The sequence below is a fragment of the Hyperolius riggenbachi genome, chromosome 5 (genome assembly GCF_040937935.1).
Source record: "Hyperolius riggenbachi isolate aHypRig1 chromosome 5, aHypRig1.pri, whole genome shotgun sequence".
Lineage (NCBI taxonomy): Eukaryota > Metazoa > Chordata > Amphibia > Anura > Hyperoliidae > Hyperolius > Hyperolius riggenbachi.
In genome coordinates, this window is record NC_090650.1 from 286013048 (window position 1) to 286021326 (window position 8279).

Below are 8279 nucleotides of genomic sequence, written 5' to 3' on the forward strand. Positions count from 1 at the left end.
TGGCACATTGTGAAAAAAAAAAAAAGTAGACCTGGAGTGTTGAGCAGCTGAAATGCTGTACTGGACAAGAATGGGACAAAATTTCAGGTTCAACAGTATTTGGTCTTATTGGTTATAAAATATTTACAGAGTTTCATTAAAACAAGAGGTCTTGCAAAGTGGTGGTTATTATTCCCTATCCCATCCTTTTTGGAAACATGCTGCAGGCATAACATTTCAAAAAGCAGTAGTAATTTTACAGTGACAAGTTCAACATACCCACCATGCTGCCTTTTCTATTATTTGTATGTAAATATAAGATTTACATGATTTTCAGATCATGACTTTCTCTTTTTATGTATGCAATGTCTGAAATTGTTTGAAAATGGGCCAAATTAACATAATAAAGTTTATTTGCTAAAACAATTACTTGTATAGCTTCATAGTGTTCATGATTTTGTGATAAAAGGCACTCTATCACAAATTTGAAAAATTAAGTAGTATTTTGATATATTATGCATGATAGCAAACTTTTTCAGCATATAAATCTTTGCTTAACCACTTAACGATCGTCTAACGCCGATAGGCGGCGGCTGGTCGTAAGTGGAATTACATGGATTAGCAAAACATACTTCTTAAGAGGATAATCGCAGATCTCCTTTCCATGTCAGTTCACGGAGGGTGTCTCCGTGAACAGCCTGCGAGCCTCCGATCGCAGCTCGCAGGCTAATTGTAAACACGCGGGGAAGAAATCCCTGCTGTTTACATCATACGGCGCTGCTGCGCAGCAGCGCCGTAAAGGAGATCTGCGATTATCCTCTTAAGAAGTATGTTTTGCTAATCCAAGAATAAATATATTTATAAAACAAAGGCAGTTCCAAGGTGTTTAGAATACATTTTTGCAAAGTCACTTATTTTCAAATATTCAAACTAGCTATAATTATTATGCAGGCTGAATAAAGTGAAACTGAACTTCAGAACCCATTTTTTTCTGGACAATAAGTCAGCAGACTTAAATGAGGTCTGTACCTTCAGTGGTGATCTCAGTAAAGATACATGTTGTGAAGTTCTTTTTCAGGTGATTTTTTTTCATTTTTTTATTAATAGTAATAGGAAACCATTGTAAAGTTATACTTTTGTCTTATTCTTTTACCAGCTACAGACCATGATATGGAGGAGTTATGAGAGGCAATTCTACTCCGCTCATTTGCCGAATAGTTGAGAGGCTGCAAGACCAAGTTTCTGAAGCCTCCCTGTTCGGTTACAATGCCAGTTTATCTTGCTGCCATTAAAATCTATGTGGGTAATTCCTATGTAACATAAACGCACTTGTTCCCAAATGAGTGCACCATTACTGATCATTTGACTGTGGAGTAAACATATAGCCATGGAATTGCTCTCAGCCTGAAATGTGAAGAAATGACCATACTTGGGAGCCACACAACACCATTCTGGCTTTCTTGGTAATGACACATGAAACCTCTTGATTGTGTGTGTGTGTTGCCTTCTGCCTTGCTTTACTGTCAGCATTTGTAGAGACTCACCTCAACCTGGGCTGTCTTGTGGTCTTTTGACCTCTTGGCAGACTTTACTGTTGTCCCACATCTAAGCTGCTTCCATTTTTAACTGGTGGTAACTCCCATCATTTGTCCCTGGGATAATCTGCCTCAAATTCAATTTAACTGCAAGTTCTGGTTCTTCTTGTTCAAGGCTACCTTCATACTATAGCTGTTTTTCAAGCACATCCTGAATAAACTGGCCTCCACTTATATTGCTTATATTGTGCTGGCACTGGCAGTGGCATTAAGTGTGTGGGTTGTCACAATCTCATCCTCCACAAATTGTCTCTTTCCCATGTGTTTCAAATCACCAAGTAGTTTTTTGATCATCAGTTTCCATGAAATAACTGTCTCTTCTTTTACTTTTTCCCCACAGGTGTGCAACATTCTATTCAAGTGTAAAGGGGATGCTTGCTAGACAATTGGGAGTGTTATGGTAGCATCATTAGAGCTTATTGATAGTACAGTGGAGGTGGTGCTTGTCTGCTGTACACTGTGCTGGCTGCTTTCTGCTGCTGAGGACAATGAAGCCTTGGAATGGAACTGGGTTACAAGAACATTATTGCCTGTCACTATTTGTTGCTCTGCTTTAATTAAGTGGTTGTTGGTGAGCATTATGGGTTTATGTGGCACCTCACGTCCAGTACCAACATTCTACTGAAACAGTCCTCACCAAAGTTGCAAACGACCTCCTCGTTGCAAAATTTAAGGCCAGTTTACTGTAGTAATACTCCTTGACCTTTCCTCTGCCTTTGACACTGTCAATCACTCTCTCCTTCTCCAGACAATCTCATCACTGGATATCAAGGGCCTAGCACATTCTTGGATAAGCTCCTATTTGTCTGGATGCTCTTTTATTGTCTCCTACTCCATCACTAACTCCTCTCCACGCCCATTATCTGTTGTTTTACCACAAGGCTCGGTTCTAGGACCTCCTCTATTCTCCATCTATACTGATGGCCTGGAAAAATTAATACGTTCTTTTGGTTTCCAGTATTACCACTACGCTGATGACATTAAAATCTATCTCTCAGCTCCTGACCTCTCTACACTTTTAACTCAAGTCCCTGACTATCTGTCTTCTGGTTATGCATTCATGTCATCCCGTTTCCTCAAACCTAACAGGAGCAAAACAGAAATTGTGATATTTTCTCCATCTCTCTCTGCTCCCACCTAGAGTTACAATTAATATAGAAAATACCCCAATAATCTCAACTTCTTTAGCTCTCTTTCTGGACTCTGGACTCCGACCTTTCATTTCAACCACATATTAACACTTTAACAACCTCCTGCTACTTCCATCTCAAAAATATCTCCAGAATTCATCTTACACAAGAATCTACACAATGTTTGTACGTCCTCTAATCATGTCTCATCTTAATTACTGTAATACCCTACTCTGTGGACTACCAAAAAAAAAAAAGAAGACTAGCACCTCTCCAGTCCCTCCTGAACTCTACTGCTCATCTCATCCACCTCTCTTCCCACTCTTTTGATGCTGGTCCATTCTGTCAATCCCCCCATTGGCTACCAATCATCTAAATGATCCAGTTCAAACTCCTAACACTTCATACAAAACTCTACATAGAATATCCCCCCATACATTTCTTTATAAGTCTCCAGATATCATCCATCCTTTGCTCCTCTCAAGAGACACTCTTCCAGTCTGATCACGAGTGTCAACTTCTCACGAGTGTCTCACGAGTGTCACCTCTCCTTTGGAACCCTCTACCACAGCCTATGTGTCATGCTCCAAGCATGGACATTTTCAAGGTACCCTCAAGACACACCTTTTCAGACAAGCTATTTGCTATAGATAGAATTTAAAGCTCACTGCCTCATCTGCTAACACCTTTGTCTACTTCCCCAGTGTCTCCACCCCATTACCCTCTAGATTGTAAGCTCACTAGGTAAGGGACCTCCCCCTTTTGTTTTCTGTTTCTGTGTAATTTATCAAATGCACACCTATCAGTGTGTAAGGATCCCTAATGTAGCGTATTTTGTGCATTGCAGTGGAGCTGGAAATTTCTGGCTTATCTGCTTGCATTCGGTTGTGCATTTGCAATGGGTCTCTTTGTCATTTCCAATCGCTCTGCAGTTCTGGGCAGCTCAGGATGCTGTCATCATTCCACCAATTGCTTGTTGCAGCTGAGCTGCAGCCAAATAGCCCTGGATTTCCTGCATGCATGTTGTTACATAATACTGCATGTATTTCTTATGGGGGTCCTTTGCATTCACAGCCAGCTAGCAAATGGTAATCAAGCCAGCTCAGGATTGAGTGATTACCATTCAGCTGTGTGGAGATTTGCATACCTGCATCCATTGGCTGATGTCAGCATAAAAGTCTGCCTCCCATTTCATACCCCGCCCGTCATAGTGATCAGTACGCTGATCTGCTGGGCACCTTGTTACTCTGTATAGTTCTGTTATTGTAGTTCTATGCGACCTTATTACTTGTGCTTTAACTAGTTCTTGATAAATATATATGCAGACATGCTAATATATATTTATCCGTTAGTTGAGCCATTTGTTATTTTTCTTATTATTGTGTATTGCCTAGTTCCATCCTTGATGGACGTTCGCTGCATCCGCGGTGGGTCAGTGAAGTCCATTATCCAGATAGCTTGGAATCTACCATCACCAGTTGGTGACTGGTAGTATTCCTGCTACTCTAGTTTTTGGGAACGTAACTATAAGCTGCAGTTGCTATTAGTTACGTTCTATCCTGTAGTCTTGCCTGGGTGGATGCTTGCTGGTGACTGTTGTTAGCCTGCTTGCTCTGTTTCTGTGGACTTGACTGTGAGCTGTGGTTGCTACTAGTTCTGCTCCAATCTATAGTCTTGTCTTGCACCTGTCTGAATGCTTGCTATCGCTTAGGCAGCACAGTGCGAACTAAGGCAGCGCAACATGCGCTGTGCTGCCATTGTGTTTTATTTGTAGTGATATTGAAAGCCCAGAGTTGCAGTTGCTCTGGGCAACCTGTGTAACCTCTTCCATTATCCAGCTCTTAGCCTTGTTGCGCTGGGTGGTCAGAAAGTATGACCCCCCAGCATTACACAGTGATGTTATTCAAACTACAAATCAATTGTACAGTATGTATCGAACTGCTCATGTATCTATGATCCCCATTGTTGTATGTTGTGCACATTGTGCAGTGCTATGGGCTCTATAGATACAAATATTATTAATAATTACTAAACATGAGTGTGCACAATTAATTACCTGTCTCCCTTCTCAATGTTTCTAAATCTGGGGATGATCATGCTGACCATCAGAAAAGTAATGTTAATGTTGATGAAATCGGTGCGTATTTCACATCTCCAGATTTATAAATGCAGCAATCAGCCTAAAGCAGTGCTGTCTAACTTCATGGACATTGAGAGCCACATTTTTTAAGACTACACAATGAAGGGCTGGTCACAATAAATTGCCACAGTACCAATATGTGGAGATAAATTGTACAGATCAAAAGGACTGATGATACAAGATTTGCTCATTTCTCCTCTGAAAAACAATTCCCCCCCCCCCCCGGAAAAAAAACTCAATTTGCATAATTTCCCCTCTAAAACACATAATTGTCGTCCAGAAAGAATGCCAAAAAATACACAGAATTTGGCAGCCCCCCCCCCCCCCCCCCCCAAAAAAAAAAATAATCATAATTTGGCAGCATAATTTGGAGGTGTTTCATCCAAAAATACACATAAGTAGGCAGCATATTCCCCAAACATTGACATCATTTGGAAGCGTTTTCCCTCAAAATATACATAATTTGGCAGCATTACCCCTCAAAAACCATATCATTAGGTAGCATTTCTTAATAAAAATACATTTTATTTGGCAGCGCCAACTCCTAAAAAACAACATAATTTGGCACTGTTTTCCATATGGAAAACCATTTAGCAGCATTTCCCCCAAAAACACATCATTTGGCGGTGTTTCTCCCAAAGACACACATAACTTGGCAGCATCTTTCCCAAAAATACACATAACTTGGACGCAATTTTCCCCAAATCATTCAAACATTGAAAAATCAAATACCGTAATTAGGTAAAGTTTCCTACCAAAATACACATAATTTGACATTGTTATTTCCTAAAAACACAAAAAAAACCAAACCCACATAATTTTGCAGCGTTTCCGATATAAAACACATAATTTGTAGGTGTGTCTTAAAAAATACACTTAGTTTGGCAGCATATCACTCAAAAATACATATATCTTTTCAGAATCCACCCCCTCACCACCATATGCACATATTCTGGTCCCAAAAATACACATTATTTGCCAGGGATCCTCTCAAAAATACACATAATCAGTATCCCTTCCCCCCAAAAAATACATAATTTAGCAACATTTCCCCCAAAATATGCATATAGTAATTTTGCAGCACCCCCCCCCAAATATGCACAATTTGGCAGCATTAACCCCCCACCTCCATCAAGGCCCCCCACAATTTTAGATAGGATTGACTCTTTGCTGTTATTTTTCTGTTTGGTTGCAGTCACCATACTTATAAAGATCACCATTTAGCTTTCACCACTTTCATTGCGACAAACACCACAGGCAGCAGTGGAGAACAGTGGAGAACTGTGGCATCTTAGTACAGCACGTTTGTCACTTTTACCACACATTGCCACTTTTTATCTTAATAAACCCATTTGAAATATTCTATTTGTAAAAAATATAATATATTAAGTGTTTATACAAATCACTGCTCACCATTATTTATTTAAAGAGAAACTCAGACCAATTATTGAACTTTATCCCAGTCAGTAGCTGATACCCCCTTTTATATTAGATATCTATTCTCTATTCGTTTTCACAAACAGACCATCAGGGGGCGCTGTATGACTGATATTGTGGTGAAACCCCTCCCACAAGAAACTCTGAGTACCTACTCTTGGCAGTTTCCTGTCTGGGAACCTTGCTGCATTGTGGGAAATAGCTGTTTACAGCTGTTTCCAACTGCCAAAAAAGCATGCAGCAGCTACATCATCTGCCAGCAGTAAAAATGTCACCATGTGATAAATGTCAGAATATAAATCAGAGATTTAAAAGATTTTACAATGTTCAAACGCGGACTAAATAATGAATACATAATTATTGTAAAAATGAAGCACTTTATTATTTTCACTGGAGCTTTAATATGTTGTGACGTAACACTGATCCTGTCAGGTCGGCACTGTGTAACTGCTTCACAGTAAGTGAGAGGTGCGATGGAGTACATGTAATTACAGTTGTTACTAGGCAAAAGTCAGTGCTGAAGGTCACATCTGGGGTTACATCTTCATCTAAGCAGTTAATCTGTAGTTGTATGATAAGCTGCTTTGTCATGTCTAAATTTAATACTGCTGCTACCCTGTTATAGAAACTCATTGAACAGAATATCATCAACAACAGCAACCATGTGAATAGAATCATGTGGGAGTGCAAACAGTAAATCTTACTTTGTTATAGTTCCCCACCTTTTTTGTTTATGCGGCTATAGCTGTATTTTTTCAAGGAAACAAAAAACTGATCTTAGATTTAAGAAGTAAAGACATTTGTTTTGAACAGCAATAAAAGTCAATCGTCTACATTTCACATACCGATTCATTTCCCTACTTTAAAAAATGCTGGAGCAGCATAAAAAAATATATGGAGGGAGTCTACAAGCCCAGTGTCCCATGTACAAGTTCAAAAAATAATATCTAGAAATATTACTATTAGCAATCCCAAGCTTGATCATGTAACCGCTGTGGAATCTTTCCTTCTATACCAGCTCTGAAGGTGGTTAGGCACTTATCCTGATTAGCTTGGAATGCTGGGTTCCTCCTCCTGTGCTGGAAAGAAGGAGGTGGCAGTGTGCACGAGACTCCTGTTTCCAACGCCTGCATTATTTACAGATCAGCTCTAACAGTTGTCTGTGGAATTTATTCATTTTCACTTGCTTTATTTGTCTCAGACCACTTACTTTAAGCATCCATATTTAGAGAATCAGTCACAAACACACAATTATGATATCCTTAGTTTCCACTCTGAAACTGATCTAACAAGGAGGTTTTTCTAACTCACAACAATTTGTATCACTTTTCTGGTATCTATACAGTCTTCAGGAAGAACCCCTAGTATGACTGCTTTATGTACTGGCTGAACTAGTACTTATAACTGAATTCTTTATTAACCACTTGAGGACCGTAGGCTTTACCCCCCTTAACCAGTTTGCATCCCGCATACAGTATAATCACGTCATTGCAAGTGGCTCCTGAAAGCCACATGACGTGATTATAAGTTGCTGTCATTTAATGAGCACAGCGGGCGTGCTAGCACGCTCCTGGGCTCATTAACCCCCCTCCCCCTAACTACACTACTCTGGCATCCCTTCCCGTGTCTCCAATTCCCCCACCCCCCGCCTGATCCTCTGTAATACCCCCCTCCCCCTCCATGCTGCGATCGGGCAGCATGGAGGATTACAATGTAACAATATTTACCTTACCTTGTTCCAGCGCCGATCACGATCCTCTCCCTGTAGTCCCGCTGTCAGCCTCACTATGCTGAGTGAATCGGGTCCCGGCTTGATGACGTCATCAAGCCGGACCCGATCCGGTCAGCATACTGAGGCTGCCAGCGGTACTGCAAGGAGGAGATCGTGATCGCCGGTGGAACAAGGTCAGGTGAGAGATTCTTGCTTCCCTGCGCCTAGCTCTGCAGAGGGGGTGGAGGGGACACCTGGCATTTGGGGAGAAAAAATATCTTAAAGGG